A 19,929-nucleotide genomic window follows, 5' to 3' on the forward strand; every position below is an offset into this window, starting at 1 on the left:
TTTTGTTACCATCCTACCCCTACTGGTGTTCAAACCATTTCTCCATTTTAGGGATGTTTAGAAAGGAAACATTTCCAGGACATTCTTGACATGTTTGGTGATTTTCATGGCAAAATGAGATACATTTACATCAAAAGCAATGGGAATTTTCCAGACATCACTGCGCTACATTGCAGTAATACACTTCTATTGTAGAAACTATTAAGGCTCGTGGGGGAATAGGTGTAAGACATAGTGACCACACTGAATGTGCTTTCAGCACTCCTTTACTTTCCACAGTACTTACCCTGAACGCCGACATTTGACTTGGCAACATCAGTGCCAATATCACAGGTATAGAAACCTGCATCTGGCTTCTCGAGGTCATGGAGAAGGAGACATAGGGTCTTCCCAGACTGTACCAGCTCATACTTGTTGCCAGAAGTGAGCACATCACCGTCCTTTTTCCTCACTGGTTTGACCTTCTCTTTAGAGACTTCACATTCCAATTTAATCACACCCCGCTCCTCACCAAAAACATCATCCAAGGACTTCATGAAGACAGCAGGCTTCTCTGCAATTAAACAGCCAAAACAGAACAACGTGATACAGAAGTTGAGACATTTCCAGTTGCTTTCAGCTTTTTAAGGAGAGATCAATAAATCTTTACCAGTACTGACAACACCAATATAGAACCTAAAGCGGTTTCATGTCTCTTGACAGAATGCGCTTTAAGGAATTCTGAACTAATCAGTAGGAGAATACAGGGAACAGGAGGGACAGCCTGCATTGCTGTGGGTGGGACTGATATCATATGAAGTTATTGGGATGCAGCTCTTCTAAAGCTGGAGAGCTGGCATTGCCCTCACATGGAGCAGAGCTCATACAGCAGGCCACAGGATTAAGAGGATAAGCTGCTGAACACTTTTGATTTTCCTCTTTTATTGACTCCTTTTATCTATCTTCTATTTCACACATCAGATGTTGATACTGGGGAAAAATCATCCACCAAATGCAAAGGAAAGGAGAAAGAGGAAATCCTTCAAACTCTGAGCGCATAGAATAAAAGAGCTAAATTGCTGGGGAGAGCAGATTAGAATCACAGTATCCTTAGAATTGGAAGAGACCCTTAAAGGCCATCTAGCCCAGCTCCCCTGCAATAAACAGGGACATTCACAGCTAGATCAGGTTGTTCACAGCCTGGTCATTAGTCATTCCAGAGGCAAAACACACACTGAATGATCTCTCCCTGTAGTCATAAATCCTTGGGGCAACAGCATTGACACTGCATGTTACTGAAGCAGTAAAAGAAATTGCTCTTGTAACTCTCCTTGTGTTAAGTAAAACGATGATAAAAAGCAATGGAATGCTTTGGCAGGACACCAAAACCATCCTCCTTCGTTGATATCTGCTGCAATGGAACCTTCCACTGGAAGAAAGCCCCTGATGACTTGTCACCCCAGAGAGGTGAGCTTTAGAAGCAGGATTGCTGCACAACAGAATGAACTGGAGCTCCTTAGCATCTCTTGCATCCAGGAGGGCTGTGATCAGACCAACCTCTCACCTTCAGGTGCGCGCCTTCTGACACCTTGTCTGACTTCACTGTCACTGTGCCAGCATCCTCAGGCTTAACCTGCTTCATTGTCAGTGTGCAGCAATTGCCAGCGTTCTTGATTTCATTGTAATTGTTGGTGTAAAGGTGGTTGCCATTCAGGAACCATTCCACGTCCTCGTCATCATGGGACAGCTCGCAGGAGAAGACAGCAGAGCTCTCTTCTTCAATTTCCACATCCTGCAGGTGCTTCGTTACTTCTACATTGCGGGCTGTGGGGAAACAAGGTGAACTGTTACCACTGTTACTATAAAGCATACTGGGATGTGGTAGAATGTTTAGACTAGATGATCTTCGTGTAATCTTCTCAGTGAAGATTATACATTTATAAAGTTAGCAGGAGAGAACGGCAGAAATCAACCAAGAGAAGAGAAATCAGAGGTGAAATAGGACATGGAAGAGGCCACCCTCCCTGCTCATACCTTCAGCTGTCAGCGTGGCCTCAGTCTCTGCAATTCCCGCCTTGCACTTGTACACACCAGCATCATTGGGCTTCAGCATCAGAATCTTGAGCTCTGCTGAATGCTTATCCCTCTTGATCTTGTATTTCTCAGAGGGCTCGATGGGTGTGTGGCCCTTGAAACATTTCACAACCTTTGAGAAGGCCTGAAGTCACAGGACAGGATGACAGAATGACGTTCCAAAGCTGTCTTGTCCTCCAACTTCCTGGTGATTTGTATATGGTAATCTGCAAAACAGGGGTGGAAGAGAAGAAAGGATGAGGACAATTGGAAGAAGAGGAAAGTCTCTTGTGTGTATTCCATCCCAATTAATTTCATCTTCACAATGGTTGTTTGAACCACTCTAAAGATAAAACAAACGATTGCCTATAGGGAATGCCATTGACTACATTTCTATAAAGTAATACTGTATATTATCTACCAAATGCAAGGTCCAGCTCTTGTTCTGTGGTTATTAAACTGCTCCCAGTTAAGGCTTTTATTCAAATAAGAGTGAGTTGAAAATATAACAAATACTTCAGGATGTGAATGGAGACTCTTACGCTGCAGCGGGAAAACAGCTGATAAAAAGCCTGGAAGTTTCTTTCAGATGAAATCAATGACAAACTGCATCAAATTTAGGTGCTACCAAACTTAACCTTGTCTAGTTCAGAAATACAATTAATTTCACCTGATTTGACTTCTTTGGAATAGCCAAGGACAAAACCACAGCTCTTTAGATCTGAATAGTAAGCACATCACAACTATTCAAACACATATTTTACTGAGATGCAGCTGTCTCATTTAGTGTCCAACGACTTTGAACTGGAAATGGAGCAGACCCTCCAGACACACACACAATATTTCAACGACCCCAGTGAAGGAAGACTGTATGTTAATTAATTCTTCATCTTTATGATGTAAACCAAGCCAGGATATGTTACCTCTGACGAGCAGATTGGCTGTGGATTTGGATTTGACAATTGAGAACTGAATGGTGCCTGTCATATCAGTGGTGGTTTTCAGTATGGTCAGCCGGTGGATGGTGCCTTCTTGCTGCATAATAAAGGTTATGCCAGCCTGTAAGACTTCCCCACGTAGATACCACTTGGGAAGTTTCACAGAAGGAATGGATATCTCGCATTCAAATTTGGCTTCTTCAGGCTCAGTCAGATCCTCATCACACAGCTCCTTTACTAGATTAATGGATTGCTCTTTAAGAAGGATGGAACAAGAGAAAGCAGAGATTTAGAAGGAATGTAAAAAACCCTTACATTATCACCCTACTTACTCACGTCAGCATTACTGCACATGAACACTACACCTATCAGCTCAAAATGCCTTAAAACATCATTAAAAAAATAGTAGAAACAAAGGAATGTTGTTATGAAGTCAGACAATAAGACTGACAACCTGAAGAGAGCCCAGATCTTCTGATTCCCAGTCCAACATCCAAATCAAACCATGACCTTCCCATCCCGATATCAAACTCCTCGCATTACGAAGTGGAATAGAGGTTCAATGAAACACGGACATTGATAATTACTTTGGTTAAATACAGCAACTTAACTCTGAACAACAAGTTTTCTCCTAGTAAAGGTCCCTGTAGCTCAAATGTAATGGCTCTACTTAGGATAAATTCATTTTCCAGGATGTTCTTGCCCTTATAATTGTAACAAGAAAAATATCGGTGGACTTTGGGAAAACAAAAAACCCTCTGAATTTAAATATTCATTTAATTTGCATTTTGTTTTCAAAGTAATCGAGAATGGCTTTTGTATAAATCTATCTGCATTCCACTGCCTTTATTTTATTTTATTATTATTACTATTTTTACCTTCAACGAAGAAATGAGCACTGCTTTTATCATCAAAAACATCACAAGTGTATGTATCCTCATCTTCATAATTCGCATCGTTGATGATGAGTTTCTGATACACGCCATCGCTCAAAATTTCATATTTGTCACTGGGATGAATTTCAAGATCCTTTTTGTACCACTTCACTTTAGCATTGGCACGAGACACCTGGCACTCCAGGAATCCCCAATGCTTTTCAAGTGCAATCTTATCTTGCAGAGGCTTCACAGTTCTCTCAGGCAGCTCTAAAAAGAGGAAAACAAACAAACAAATATATGTGTGTATGTATGTATGTATGTATATACACACATTATATATATACATACGTATATATACACATTATATATATACATATGTATATATATACATATGTATATTATCTATATATATATTGATCAATATATTTTATATGTATATATGTTATATATATATATAATGATCAGCACAGTTTCTGTGAGAGAGGCTAACTCAGTAGTGATAGTTCTTCTATGAATGATTACTTAGATGGTGACGCTTTGTTAAGCACTTGATCTAACGCACAGCAAATAAAGAGCTAATTAAAAGAAGACCTGTTATCCCTATTTTACCACTTGGATGGCTAAATTTCAGAGGTAAGGAGTAATTTTCTCAGCACTGTACAGCAGTGAAGTGGCAAAGCTGGGGACTGAACTCTTGAGTAGTGTGCTAACTCAAATGTCTCCCTTTTCTTCATCACACTTAACATCATATATATACCCTAACATTGTATATATTAAAAAAAAACAACCCTGTGCTCTTTTCCTGTGCCTAATACAACTCCTCCAATCTCTGTGCTCTGCCAGGAGGGACATGTCTAAATAGGGTGGCAGATACACGCAGGAGATAAATATTTCCACTTCCCTCAGCCAACACTGCTCTGAATTTCTATGGGACACGTCGTTGGATGAAAAGGCATTTGACAAAGAAGAAAAAGTTTAGTCTGCTGTGTCATTCTCTTGGTAGCCAGAATAACTAACCCTCGCCAGTGTTAGTTCAAAGAATAGGCAGATTTTATCTCCTGACATGAGCAGTAATTCAAAGAAGCTCGTATATGATCCTGTATCCTGCATATTCACTGCAGGCAGGCAAAGACATTATGAGATAAGGGAGATCTACACATCACTCGTTATGAACACCTCATAAAGATAAAACCACACACAAGAGGAGAGTTTATGAAGAGGACTACTCTTGGACTGCTTTCCAAGAGGCATCAATTAGTAACTCCCTTCGCTCATTTTTCACACTACTCTACAGTGTCCTCCTGAGCCCCCTTACTCCTGTTGCCAACTGCTGATGCAGGGAATCCTGAGGAACCAAGGATTCATAGTTGTTCCATCAGTAGTCCTTGGTCAGCTCTCCCTCCCTGCCCCTTCTGTTTTGATCCCACTAACCAAATTTTAGTTAGTCTGAAAAGAGGATGGAAACCTCCGCAGCAATTAGTTTCTAAATATCTTGCAATGGGCAGCTTGTAGGAGCCCCATCTCAATGCCCACAGCACAGGAGGCAGGACTGCTTAGCCCATGCACTAGTGCATTTACCAGCACAGATGTAAGCCCAGATCTATGCACACAAAATCCAGGCTCTCAGTTTGCACAAGGAGGCATCCATGGAGCTGAAGTATTAGGCAGATACTGTGGTGGGGCAGCAGTTATTGAGACGCCAGACAGAAAGGACACAGATAACGTGGCAACTCAGCTTTACCATTATGACTGCTGATGGAACATCTAATTTCACTGCTCAAAAGAGAACTTCCATATAACTGGAAAGGATGAAATTCACAGGGGAAACCACACACAGACACACACAAAAGCAATACAAAGGAGATGAAGGATGGTTCACATACTGGTGATTCACTCTGAGACGCAAGCAAATGAAAGAGTATCCCCAACCATTTGCCTCCCCAAATGCTAAATACATAAACACTCCTTGCAGTGATAGCTCTGCCAGACGTGAGTCATACACTGTATAACCTTACAGGGTCTATCAGTTTAACTTCAGAAATTCATTACACCACCAAAAACAGACCATCGTGTCCAGGCTGGTCCATTTCAGCTCTTCAAACCTGTCGGTAAAACTGCCCGAGAGCTGAAATGCTTACCAGCAAAAGCTAAAAACTGTAAATCAAATGTAATAAGCTGGCTTTGTCTACTGTATAGAAATGATGCCTGAAAAAAAAAAAGAAAAAAAAAAAAAAAAAAAAGAACCTAAACCAGAACAAATGGAATGGCTGCATAAAACAGCCAGTACTGAAACTGCAACGCAACCTGGTTGCAGACTGAGAGAGAAAATGAGAGTTCACCAAAGTCATGGGACAGGACACATGTTCATGTTCATGCTAACACTGAACCCAAGTGGCCACATGAGGACAGCATCTAGTAGGAAATCAGAAAAAAGCATCCTTTCAGACGTCCCTTTGGCAGGTGGCATTTACCAGGGCACAGCAGACCCGTGTGTTCAGTAACCAGTCTGATGCTTCAGAGCTTGGTGATGAGCTACAAACTGGGGTTTAACCAGTGCAACACAAGGAGGGAAAATCTGTCTTGAGCATAAAGAAGAAAGAGAAAGGTATCCAAAAGGACTAACAAAGAAATGCTCAAACTGCCCAGGAAGCATTTTTTCCTGTGGTGCAAAACACAGTTTATTTGCTCATTCAGGTAAACATACCACGAACCTTTAGGGTAGCTGATGTCTTGTCTTCAGCTGCTTGGCACGTGCATGTTCCCTGATCTTCATATTCACACTTGTGAAAAATGAGACTTCTCTTATTTCCCTGGGAAGTAATGCCCACTTTTTTACTTTGATGGAGCTCCTTCCCATCCTACAAGGGAAAATATCAAGTCAGATCTCCATGAGTCCTTCCATCTCTGCACTGAGCAAAGGGAGCCTTCAGATCTATGCTTAATTCACCCACTCCCCTAGAATTAATGGAACTGTGCTTACTGGAACATATGTTGAAGCTTAAGCACAGTGCAGTGTTTTCAACATGTAGGAATGGCTATAGAACATGCAGAAATTCTGGCTGACCTATGACAGCTTAAAGCACTGTGGAGGACTGTTAACAAGCTCGTTTGGACATCACCTTGAATAAATGACATTATCCCCAAGTAAGGGAAGGAACAGCTGAGCACCGGGGAGGTACACAAAGGGCCAGAGCAAATTCTCACACTGTCACGTGCAAAGAAAACTGAAATTTCACCCTAAAACCAAGTTCACAACAAGGCTACAAAATCCTGGCTGAGAATTTCTGTGTTAGAGTTGAAGCTCAAGACTGTGCTCCAACCAACAATATTTTGTGCAGCAAGACCTCAGGAGTTCACATGAAACCCAAAACAAACTTCCATTTCAACTTGATAAATGAACTCAGGACATAATATCAAAGAGGGCTGATCTGGGCAAGTAAAAGAGCATAAAGAAAAGAGAGCAGTGCAAAAGCTATCAAGCAAAAGCTCAGACTTGCATCCCTTGGAAGTGAAATTAAAGGCTCTCATTCATTTCCAGAGAAGTCAGAAAGGAAAATACCATTACATGCCATACCTTGAACCACTTGACGTCTACCTTGGGCCTGGACAGCTCACACTCAAATGTGACCTTGTCCTTCTGAGTGATGCTAATGTCTGCCAATGGTTTGCTGATTTTCACAGGCAGTTCTGAGAAGGAGAAAGAAGGATGTGGATTTAGTTGGGAATTAGGTCTCTAGGAGCATCTGGCATAAGGAATAATGAAAGGCTCCATGCTTACTAGAACATGTCATTAACAACAAAAAAACCTATTGTTTTGAGCACATTATCATTACTTGTGCTAGGGACAATCATGTTACAACAATCCTCTTGATATCTGAGGGATACTCTGGTGGCAATGGCCCAGTGCATAACATTCTTTGCAGCTGGAAGGAAAGCTGGTTCTGCTGTTCAAGTCATCAGGGACAGGAGCAGATAATCACACCTTGCACCAACCAATACCTGTCACAGTGAGCCTCCCCGATGAATTCATGCCTTCTGCTTTAAAGGAAATGAGTCCTGCATCTTCAAGGGTCACAGAAGAAAGTGTCAAGGAATGTTTCTTCCCCTGGACACCCATCGTGATATTTGGTGCAGGCTTCAGCCGCACGCCGTCCTTCTGCCAAGTCCCTTCCACATCCTCATGGGACACCTCCACCGAAAAGGTGACAGTTCCCTTCTCAGGGAATTCCAGGGGCTGCAGACCTTTCACCAGCTTCATCTGCCGCACTGAAAGACAATGGGGAGAGGTTGGAGATTTCACACCAGCATCTGAGAAATAGAATCATCAAAGGAATCAGAGAAAGGTTTAGGTTGGAAGGGACCTTTGAGATCATCCAGTTCCAAACCCCCTGCTGTAGGCAGGGATGCTTCCCTCTACACCAGATTGCACAAAGCCCCATCCAGCCTGGCCTTGAATGCTTTAATAGCATCAGGACTTCCAAAACAAGTTACTTCCCTCTTCCTCTCCCAGGTACACTATCTGCCAATTAAGCAACAGCCTTTGCAAAGAAGAAAACTTGTTCATAACCAGGTCCATGGGTGCTCTTAAATCGATCCTTCCAGATGGAAAAAAGATTTCAGGTGGTCTCCTAGATTTTACCCCTTTTTGTGTTGCACACAAGACTGAAAAAAAAATTACTTTTGCAAAGTTCTTCTTGTCATAAGGAAACAAACATTTGGGGAATGGCAGAACGAGGTAAAATTTACCTTCACGTCATTTGAAATTTCACTTTCATGTTCTTGGTGTGGTTTCTCCTATAATTATTTGGACTAATTAAGCTTTTCCCTGATGAAAGCCTAGAAGTATATCACAAGAAGGACCAACTTACCCATGACCTTTTATTTGTCTTACTCAAGCATCTCCTCCTGACCAGAACTGACAATAAAATATTCAGCCAGACTACAGGTTTGAGCATCTGAGTTGTTTCTAGGATCTCCTGCAAACTTAAGCTTGGAACACACACTTGTCTTTTGAATAAGTGTCTTTTATAGTGCAATAAAACAACAGGTTTTCACATGGCTATTCCTCATTTACCTTGCTCTGAAATCATTCTCAAACCATGAGGGATCAGTCCAGGAAGAAGGAGAGGAGAGGGGAAGTGAAAGGGGAAGTCCACGGTTCTCTAATATCAGGCTTCTTAGCCTAAAGCTCAACAGCAAATAGCAGTCCACTTCCCCACATTGCTAGACTCCGAGCATTTAAAGAACATCAGCTTACCTCATTATGAGCTCTAACACAGCCAAAGAAATTAATATATTCAAATATTCTCTTGAGTGATGAGAAATATGGAGCATAACTTCAGACTTCTGCTGTTAAACTCTCACTTCTATCATAAACCAGGGCAAGAGTTCAATGCTGTTTTAGATGGAGGACACATATTTTAAATAACTCGTCTCATTAAGGCTTGGATTCCCTACTACAATTAGCTAAATTCCAGTTTGGATCATGCTTCACCTTGGATCACTTAGGCCTTCAGCCACTTAATGGAACTAACTCAGTTAAAGGTCAGGGGTAAAATAAAAACTCTCTTGGACTAGCAGAGAGATTTGCAATGGAGTAACTGAAGTAAGGATGGGAGACTGAAGGTGTTGGGGAAGACATCCAGGCTTTAGCTACAGGGCATGCATGCAGAATCACAAAACAAAGGCCAGTCAGAGAAATCAGAGCTTCGTGAGAATTAAGGTGAGGTTGTTTCTACATGCCCACCCTATCTGCCAGTGTAAAACCTGCCAGTGAAAAAAAGGAAAGCTACATATAGGTGGGGAGAATTGTTGGTGAAATTATTTGTGATATTTTTGCTAATAATATGCTCAAAATCCTGGAGCAAGACTTCAAGTTAAGCAACTCAGTCTGTGTAAGTAGACTTACAGAAGGGAACCATAAAGCTTATGGAAGGGAACTGTCAAGCTAATCCACAGCTAAAACAGAGTAGAGACGAATTGCAGGAGCTTGTTTACTTTGCAGAAGTGTGAGCTTTAACCACTGCTGAGCTCCTAGTACAAAAGTCTGAACCAATGCAACAAACCAACCCGTCCATGTTGTACGACAGAATGTACTGACACCACCAGAACACAAAATTCTACAGCTGAAAATACCCGCAAAAATCATCCAGCCCTTCTCCATTGCTCCAGGACATGCTCAGCTCTTTGTGCCCCAGATATTTCACTAACCTTTCCTGAAACCCACAGTGAAGGCTTCAAAGCCCCTCCAAATGACTTATCCACTCATCCAACCATTAAAAAGCTTTTTTGTTGTAGAACTTGCATCTTTGTTATTGCAATTGAAGTCCATTATTTCTGCACAGAGAACAGATTGTTTGCTTCCACTTTCTAAGAGCCTTTTATGTACTCAAAGCCTGCTATCAAGCCTTTCAGTACCTGTTGATGACCTACACAGCAGCAATTGGTGGCAGGGGCTTTGTAGACAAAAATCAGATAGACCTTCAATTCTGTCCTTGTGCATTCCGTAGCAAACATGACAAAAGGATGCAGGAAATAGGACAGAAGTACAGGGCTACAGCTGAGACACCGTTAGCTTACTTGAAAGGAAAGCATCCATAGATAGATGCACTGTTGTGTTTTTATTTTTATTTTTTCATTTAACTCTGACTGCTTATAAAGAGATGCTTTGAAAGACATGCTTTGTAGAGAAGAACAGATGGATAAGCAGGGAATAGGTTGCTAATAGCCTTACAGATGAAGAAAAACAGACTGCACCAGAGTGAGAAATTCCAGAGGAGAATCAGCTAAGAGCTTATGTCAATGACATGGCTGAGGGCTGCTGGGAAGACCGCCCTCTCTTTCACCTTATTTCAAGCATTACAATGGTGTCCAAGCCCAGGGCTGTGTCTCCCTGCCCCCATGGCATGTAGGGCTGGCAGTAGCCACTGTGATAATAGAGAAGACCTGAATCCAAGTTCAAATCACATCCAGTGTCTTTACAGACCTTGCAATCATTCCACTTACTTTCCACATTGATCTTGGCTTGCCTCTTGTCGTCAGGACTCTTGCAGCAGTAAAAGCCCCTGTCTGCAAAGGAGATGTCCTTAACTATCAAGATATGCTTTGTTCCCTCAGCTTTGATCTCTGTTTTTTCACTGGCCTTCAATACAATGCTGTTCCTCATCCACTTGACTTCTGCAGGCTTGCTCAGCTCTACCTCCAGGGTCACTGTGTCTCTCTCTCTTCAACAGTTTTAGGCTCCAGTTTCTTCTTGAATGAGACTGAGGCCTCTGATCAATGTGAAGAAATAACAGTAAGAACACAGAGAATCCACAAAACAGTTTTTTTATAAAGAATTTAAATGGTGGTTCCAGTGCCAGTGCATTCAGGGGAACCCTACTTAAGGAAGCAAAATTCCATATCGTCACCATAACCAGAGGAAAGGCAATATGAAACCCACAAACCACAGCACCAGTGACAGCCTATCAATGGGGCATTACAGCCCCTTACCTCGGACTCTGAGATTGGCTGTGCTTTCTACGCCCTCAGCACTGGCAGAGATTTCAGCTGCATCTTCCAGTGTCAGATCGGTGATGGTGAGGCTGTGGTTGGTGTCCTTCTGTGAGATCACGAGTTTCTTACTGGCTTCAATCTTGACACCATTCCTGAACCAGGTGACCACAGCATCACTGGGAGAAACAGTGCACTTGAACACAGCCTCTTTGCCTTCTTCAGAAGCCACGTGGTTGAGGCTCGTAACAAATTTCACCACCCTGGGAGCTGATGGAGAAGAAGAAACCACTTAGGAGCACATAAAAGATGTGTCCCTAAGTGTATGAGCTCGTTTATGTTTGAGCACCTTCAAAGAGCAAACAGAGTCGATGATTTTATTGGAAGCATCAGATTTTATGACTCGCAGGAAGTGATCACCATAACTCACACTCACATCCCCTGTCTGTAGAGGAGATCCTCCTTGCATCTACAAAGATGCAAGAAGAAAAGAGGCAAAGAAGGGGTAAAAAAAATCCCATCTTACATTTGGGATGCTTAATTCCAGCCTTGAAGGCTGATTTGCCCACTTAACTGCTGTGCTCTTCAGAAGCAGTTGTTCCACAGTTATTTTGAGAGAAAGAAATTTTGTACTTGGCTCTTAACACAGAGAACAGCATAAACACACAAATGAACTCAGCTTTGCAGTGTTGTAATGGCTGATGAGGGAAGCCAAGGATCCTTCCACACTGTCAGCCTTCATTTCCAGAGACATACCTTTGGGGGTGATGCTAATGCTGCTCTTGTCATCTCTGGACTCACAGAAGTACTCTCCCTCGTCCTCAGCCTGGATCCCTCTTATTGCCAGAGTTCTTCTGACCCCTTCCTCATCAATCTGGAAACGTTTGCTGGGTTTGATCTCAACTGCATTCCTGCACCACACCACCTTCCCTTTGGCATGGCTCACTTCCTCTTCCTCTAAGCCACATAAACAGCTGCTTAGTGCTCCCAAAGCGAATGCTCACCAGTTGTTTCCAACTTGAAGGTCATCTTCTGGCCAGCAGCCTTGCAGATGTATTCTCCAGCATCTTTCTTCTCCAGCTGCTCCACAACCAGACGCCGTGTTTTGCCCACAGATTCCATTCTGAACTTTCTGGAGGAGGCAAGCAGTCTTCCATCCTTGTACCATTTTACTTCGCTTGGATCCTGTGCTACTTCACAGCTGAGGGAGGCACTTGCTGCCAGGGCAGCACTCACCTCTTTCTGCACCTTCTCCTGGTTTATAAACACAGACTGAAATGAGACCATCTTGCAGGTTTGTATGTACAGGTTGGAACAGGTTTAGGTTACCACTTGTGCCCAAACTAATAGCCTTCACTAGAGAATATCAGCTCTTCTGTTGAAACTAAGTGTCAAATCTAGGCAAGAAAGAACCTAGGAACTGAAGGAACCAAGAGGGTCCTTGAACACCAGTCCCATGGTTGCAAGTCACTATGCAAACATATTGAACCCAAAAGAACATCTGTCCTGCAGGCAACCAAAACCTGAGTTCCTTTTACTTAAGACCCACTGTGAAACATCAAAACACATAAACATGTGATAGTCAAACCACTGGCTGCCTTTTCATGACCCAGAACAGTACTCCTGGCTTCCTGAACAGACTCCTCATGGCCTCTACCATTGCCACAACTGTGACTGTCAAAGGCACAAAGGAAATATGCTCACCAACGCAGTCCTTTGTTCTTTGTGTGTGATTTCCAGATATCTATTTTACTTTGAGCTCTGGGAATAGTCAGCTCTACCAGGTCTCTTACTGGGAGTAGCAGACTCACCTATTCAGATGCAGCCTCCAACATAAAGGCATAGTAAAAAGTCAGTGTACTACTAGGAGAAGTTCCTGCTTCTCCTGCCATGAAAGGCTGCACGTACAACATGCACTCCAGCCTCACTGCACATACTTATCTTAGTCAAATGTTTCGGTGAACAGGAATTACAGTTTGGGATCTCAGGCACAGGAGAGATTTGAATAATATCTTGAATATTGCTTCCATTGTACATATATCAGTAATTATTATTCTACAGACAGACTGAAACAGCACTTTGTGCCATACTAAAACCAAATACTTTCTACAAACCCAGGCAATCAAGTATAGGGAAAAATCCTCAGCACAGACTACTGCAACTGGATCACTGTATAATAGAAACTAGATTTTACTTGACTGTTCTCTGCTGTATTTCATACAACACCTGTCTTACCTGTGACATGAATCTTGAAGGTGAGTTTCTGGCCAGCAGCCTCGCAGCTGTACTCCCCTGCATCTTTCTTCTCCACCTGGCTCAGCACCAGCCGACGCTGTTTGCCCTGACTCCACCCTGAACATCTTGCTCCAGGTGATCAGTTTCCCCTCCTTGTACCACTTCACCTCCATCTTCTCCTGGGCCACCTCGCAGCTCAGCGTGGCATTTTCTGTTGCTGCAGCCTTCACCTCCTTCTGCACCTTCTGCTTGTTGATAAAGGCATCCTCTGCTTCTGGAACTGGAAAACATTGGGTAAAACAGACATTAGATATGAACAGCTTGTGACTGGAAGATATTTAAAGCTGCTTCTGTGTCGTATTGGGCCATTTCCCGGAGCAACACTGTTTTACAGTGTTTATCACACATTCTAATGCATCCTCATTACAGTCCATATGGTCATCCCATCCCTCTGGGTAGTCTTTACTATCAGCTGGGACTCCTAATTTTCAGATTTCTTCGAATGAAGACAATGACAGATCTATATATATAGATATATATATACCACACCTACACCCCCAAATCTGCTACAACTCCATATTCTCCCCATATTTGCCCCCGACAGCCCCCAGTAGACCCATATCACCCTAAGGCCCCCACAACCCTCTATCTCTCCATACACCACCCCTTCAAGCCCCATACCTGCCCATATCCTCCAATAGCTCCCCACAACCCCTACACACCCTCAGAGCCCCCTAGAGCCCCTAGTCCTCCTATGGCCCACCACAGCCCCATATCCCCCCTACAGTCCCCCTCAGCTCCTTTTACAGCCCCTGCACAGCTCTATAGAACAGTCTGATAGAACTACCTCTAGTAGAAGCAATCTCCACACAGAGATCCTTTCCCAGTGGCACTCAGCCCTTCAGTGGGGTCTAAGAGAGCTGCAGCCAGACTCAAACACAACTGCTCACACAGCTCAGCTGCCTTCACCTGTGCTCCTGACGCTGACACATTGCAGCCCCACATCCCCCTCTGCCCCCCCCACAATGGCCACTCCCGCGCACTGCGGCTCAGCCAATCGGAGCCGGCGGAGCTGCCGCTGCCCAATGAGAGGCCGGGGGAGGCCGGCGCTGGGACGGGGAGAGGAGAGAAGAGACAGAGGCAGCACTGAGGTGGGATGGGCTGATGGGGAGTGCGGGGAGGACAGGGGGGTGTGGGGCTGTGGGGGGGCAGAGGGGGATGTGGGGCTGCAATGTGTCAGCGTCAGGAGCACAGGTGAAGGCAGCTGAGCTGTGTGAGCAGTTGTGTTTGAGTCTGGCTGCAGCTCTCTTAGACCCCACTGAAGGGCTGAGTGCCACTGGGAAAGGATCTCTGTGGAGATTGCTTCTACTAGAGGTAGTTCTGTAAGACTGTTATATAGAGCTGTGCAGGGGCTGTAAAGGGAGTTTATGGGGACTCTAGGGAATGTTTTGTAATGCCTGCTGGGGCTGCAGGCAGCATTGCCTTCCTCCTTAGGGGGCAGGTTTAATCACAAACCTCCCTATTTCCTCTCACAAACGTCCTACAAACCATGTCTGGGCAGTGCTGTCTCGGCCTGGATCTCAGCTCCTGAGACTGTCAGATGTGAAGCAGCAGCTGCTGGGACAGGGCTGGCTCTGTGTGCCCTGTGTGGGTCTGTGGGCACAGAGTGGGGCAGAGGGATGACTGTGAGAGGGAGGAATTGCCCAGCCACTAGAAAGAGGAAATCAGCTGAAAAGGGGAGATTTTAGAAGCACTGAGGCTGTGGCTGTTTGGACAGTAAGAAGAAACCAAGCTGTCACTGTGCAGATGGGAACTCCAGTAGGAGAGCTGTGGTGGCTTTACAGATGGCAGACAGCAGCTGGAGTGTAGAGCCAAGGGTAGGGGGGGGATCTTCCTCTTAGCAATGCCATGTAAAGAATGATGCAGACTCCTGCAGGGTCGGCTTTGCTGTGTGACCCTGGGTGGAAGCAGCTGGAAGGTCTCAGCCCTTCTGCGTTATCCCAGGAGCTGGGGCAGTGCTCGGTCTCATCCCACCCCTGCTAATAGCAAATGCAGAATCCCTTATCTGTGTGCCCTTTTCTCTCATGTAGAGTCACCGACCCTGGGAAGTTCAAGAAAAGTTTGGATGTTGTGTTGAGGGCTATGATTTAACTGGGAAGTATTGGTGATGGTTGGACTGGATGATCTTATAGGTCTTTTCCAACCTTGATAATTCTATGGAGTTGTAGCAGATTGTGGGTGTGTAGGTGTGGTATATATATGTACATCTATGGGAATATCCGTATGAAAAAGATAGATCCATGCGTGTTCTGGGCTGCACTGAAAAAGGGGTGGCCAGCAGGAGAGGGAGGTGATTGTCCCCTCCTGCTCAGCTCTTGTGAGGCCCTATTTGCAGCACTGTGTCCAGGCCTGGGAAGGATGTGGAGCTGTTGGGGTGGGTCCAGAGGAGGGCCACTGTGATGGTCAGAGGGCTGGAGCAGCTCTCCTATGAGGAAAGGTGGAGGGATCTGGGCTTGTTTAGCCTGGAGAAGAGAAGGCTGCGGGGAGACCTCATTGTGGCCTTTCAGTACTTGAAGGGAGCATATAAACAGGAGGGGGAATGGCTGTGTATGAGGGTGGATAGTGATAGGAGAAGGAGGAATGGTTTTAAACTGAGACAGGGGAGGTTTAGGTTGGATCTTAGGAAGGTGTTTTTCGCCATGTTCACACCATTTTCAGTGAGCTGGATGAGTCTGTTGTTGGCATTTTAATACCATTTACCAGTCAGGCAATATGTATGGAGTATTTGGCTCTCTCTACAGTCATGAATGTTTGAGTATCTTCAACATGTGGCTCATTGCTTCCATTTCAGGCTGCCCAGAGAAGCTGTGGATGCCTGTCCTTGGTGTTGAAGGCGAGGCTGGATGGGTGATGGGCAGCCTGAGCTGGTTAGTGGGCAGCAAGCCCATGGCAGGGTGTTTAGAACTGGATGATCTTGAAGGTTTCTTCTAACCCAAGCCCTCCCGTGATCCTATGATTCTGTGATTTCATTCAGGTTTATGAAGATGAGATGAGTTCTCCTGAATGCGCTGCTCTCCATAGGATTATACTTGGAGTTTTAAATTATAATTGGGTGACTTAAACCAGACACCAAACTTTCTGATGGCCAAAATGAAATGAAATCAATCCTTTACTGTGTCAGTAGTCTGTAACCAGAGCCCATCAGGTAATTCCCAGCCTCCTGCCTGTATCAGTGGCTGCACACGGTGAAAAAGTCTGATGGGATTTTAACCTCTAAAACGTTCCAAAGCAACCAGAGGGTGAATATATTCACTGTGCAAATACCTGCAGGAATAAGCTTGTCATGTATGTCCTCAGGTACCACAGTAGTTAATGGTGGGACTCAGTAGGTCATGCTGAAAGTTGAGTCTGCTGATCTTGAAGGTCTTTTCCAGCCTACATGACCTTATGCTAATATTTCTGTATTTATTTCTGTTCAGCTCCCAGAAAACCTCCCACCCAGCCCCCAGCTGACCCCGTGGTGAAAAATAAAACAGAAACCTCAGTGACGCTGGCATGGTCCCCTCCAAAGATGCAACGCCCCATTCCAATCGATGGCTACATTGTGGAACCCAATAAACTAACTGGCTTCACCTAGGTGAGGTGCCACGAGTCTCATGTCCCTGTCCCAGAGTTCACGGTGAGCAATCTGTCTGAAGAGGCTGATGATCAGTTCCGAGTGTCTGCAGTCAATGCACATGGACAGAGCCCGTCTCTGGAATTCCCAGGGAGCGTGCACCTTGGTAAGCACAAAAACCCCAATGGAAATTGGGTCAGTGTGTGCTGAGCAGCTGTGTTGGTTCCCTAAAGATGTTTCCTTTGACTTTAAGGATAGTAGTGCATTAACACACCAAAGGCTTTCCCTTATTCCTAGTTCTCCTATCTCCTATCAACTTCCAGCTACCACTAAAGTGATACAAGTTCTGTTTCTGTGACAGAGACATGAAAATCCTTATCTCTTGATATCTCACATGTGCAAGAGGCAGAACTTTCTGTAACAGATCTGAAGCATAGAAGTGCTTCTTCCAGCACTCATGCAAAGGGAGAAGTAGAAATGTACCTATGATTTAATCTTCCATCTTTAGATGAGATACCAGACTTGCATCTAAAGAGCATTAAGACATCCATGTTGTTGTTCCTCAGAACCAGTCCTGGCTGTGAAATCCCCCCTAACAACTGGTGCAGCTGTACCTGGAGGGGATGCCATGTTTACTATTGACCATACAAAATGTTGTGGCACTTGGTACCTCAGTGGTGAAGTCTTACAGGAAAGCGAGACCTGCATCATCAAGAGAACCCAAACTACTCACAGCCTAATCATAAAGAACATCACCAAGAACGATGATGGAGCAGAAGTGAAATTTGTTACCAAAAATGTTGATGTCAGCACCAAGATGAGAGTGAGAGGTATTTGCTTTGATCCTTCTCCTTTCCTCTTCCAGTCAAGGCATAGTTGCTGTGATCTGATGATTAGAACTGGGGCTGCAGGCATTCACTGACTGTATCAAATACCTGAAATTGCATCCGATGGACTGATGTGAGTCCTGGTAATGACCTAAACATGATAGCACTGAGTGTAGGGTAAGCCAGTCTACCCAGCTGCTTGGTATCTGAACCAGATTGCTTCATGCCAGCTGATGAATGTCTGCAGTTCACAGCTCTTGGCCAGTGCATTCAGTCAGCAGGTTTACCACTGCATCACCATAGAGCAGTACTTTCAGCTCCAGGTTCAGACAGCCTTTCTGATTGCACTGGAATAGTTTAGAAGTAGGAGAGCAATCATTCCAATAATATCTGTATCAATCAGCTTTGCATGACCAAATAGAACAGATAAACATTCATTATGGAAGGTCCTGTTTGTCATTGGGTGGAAACGTCTGCAGAAGCATGTTTAGAGCATTCTTAATCAGTAGAAGGAGATGTTTGGTTGATTTTTACTTAGTAAATCCGGCAAGAAGACCAAATGAAATATCTTGAATTGCTCAGCAGTGACACAATGCTGAGTGCAGGAACAGAAGGTGATACTTTTTCAGAGATGTTGCAGCAAACATTGACCACGTTAGCCTGATATCAATTGAAATAACGAGGCCTTTGCTCCTGACAGGTGCTGCAGTGAGATTTACCAATAAGAGCAAAGATGTAGAAAAGATCTCCGCTCGGCTGCATGAGGAAGCCAAACTGCAGGCTGAGCTTTCAGACACAGGTGCTACTGTGGAGTGGATGAAGGATGGGAAGGAGCTCAAGGCCAGTGAAAATTATGAACTGCAAATTGTGGGGAAGAAACACACCCTGAAAATTCACAGCATCTCAATGGATGATGCTGGAAGTTGTCAGTGCATCTGTGAGGGGGATAAAATGCTCTATCAGCTTTCAGTGAAAGGTATGTGACAGTCTGGGCTGTCCTCGTCCTGCCCAGGGCCAGCAGACTGCATTCACCTGACTCCCCGACAGTCCAGCTGTTGTCAGACAGCATCTGGGGTGTTTTCAGTGGCTGTTTTGACTTGAACTGGCCAATCTGCTTTGTAGAGCCATTTGATTTCTGTGTTCAGTCCTGTGATTTGTCCCTAAGATCCAGAGGAAATCAAGGGAAAGATAGGAAAAAGAGCATCCCAGCCTTCCTGCTCTTCTCTCAGGGTGGCCACGAGAGATGATGTCAACATCTCTTTTTGTAGCAGTGATCCCAAATGTAGAAGAGACCTGTGAAGAGTCACAGGGATGTTTACTTAGCTGTCATTCCATGGTGGGCTTTTTCTTACACAGATGTAGAGAGAAACTGAACTTTCCCACGCAGGTCTCTGTTTTGCTGCAGGGTGTAGGTCTGATCTCTGAGATCCACACGCTGGGCCTTGATTGCAATAAATGAGTGCCCTTTGTTTGCTCCAGTGGAAGACTTTCCATTTCTGCAGTACCCTCTGCAGATGACACAAATGCAAATGAACCTTCTTCCCAGCAACAATTGCCTTTTTTTTTTTTTTTTTACACTGAATATGAATGAGGCTCTTCATCATATTCTGCTGGCTTGTCACCCTTGTTGATCCATGGAGAAACAACAAAGCCCTAGAGTAGTGTATGCACTTTGGCATTGGAGAGCTTACTTAATTGCTTCTTCTCAAAGAACAAACTCCAGAGAGGCATGGAGACATCTCCAAAGAGAATTGAATAATGGGACTGAATTTGCGGAGAGCAGAACTTCCTGCCAAGACTTGTCAGCTAGTCTTAATTTTGCTTTTCTTCTCTCTCTTTGTCATGTTAGCATAATATTTCATACTGGCAGGTCTGCCCACAGAATTAACTGG

General features: G+C 44.2%; 1 pseudogene; it reads right to left on the reverse strand.

Annotated features, from left to right (window-relative positions):
- Positions 1 to 170: 170 nt before the first annotated feature.
- LOC146760251 (obscurin-like) lies at positions 171 to 11,479 on the reverse strand (annotated as a pseudogene).
- Positions 11,480 to 19,929: the final 8,450 nt, after the last annotated feature.

The sequence above is a fragment of the Coturnix japonica genome, chromosome 6 (assembly GCF_054131305.1).
Source record: "Coturnix japonica strain WE chromosome 6, WE-NBRP24, whole genome shotgun sequence".
Lineage (NCBI taxonomy): Eukaryota > Metazoa > Chordata > Aves > Galliformes > Phasianidae > Coturnix > Coturnix japonica.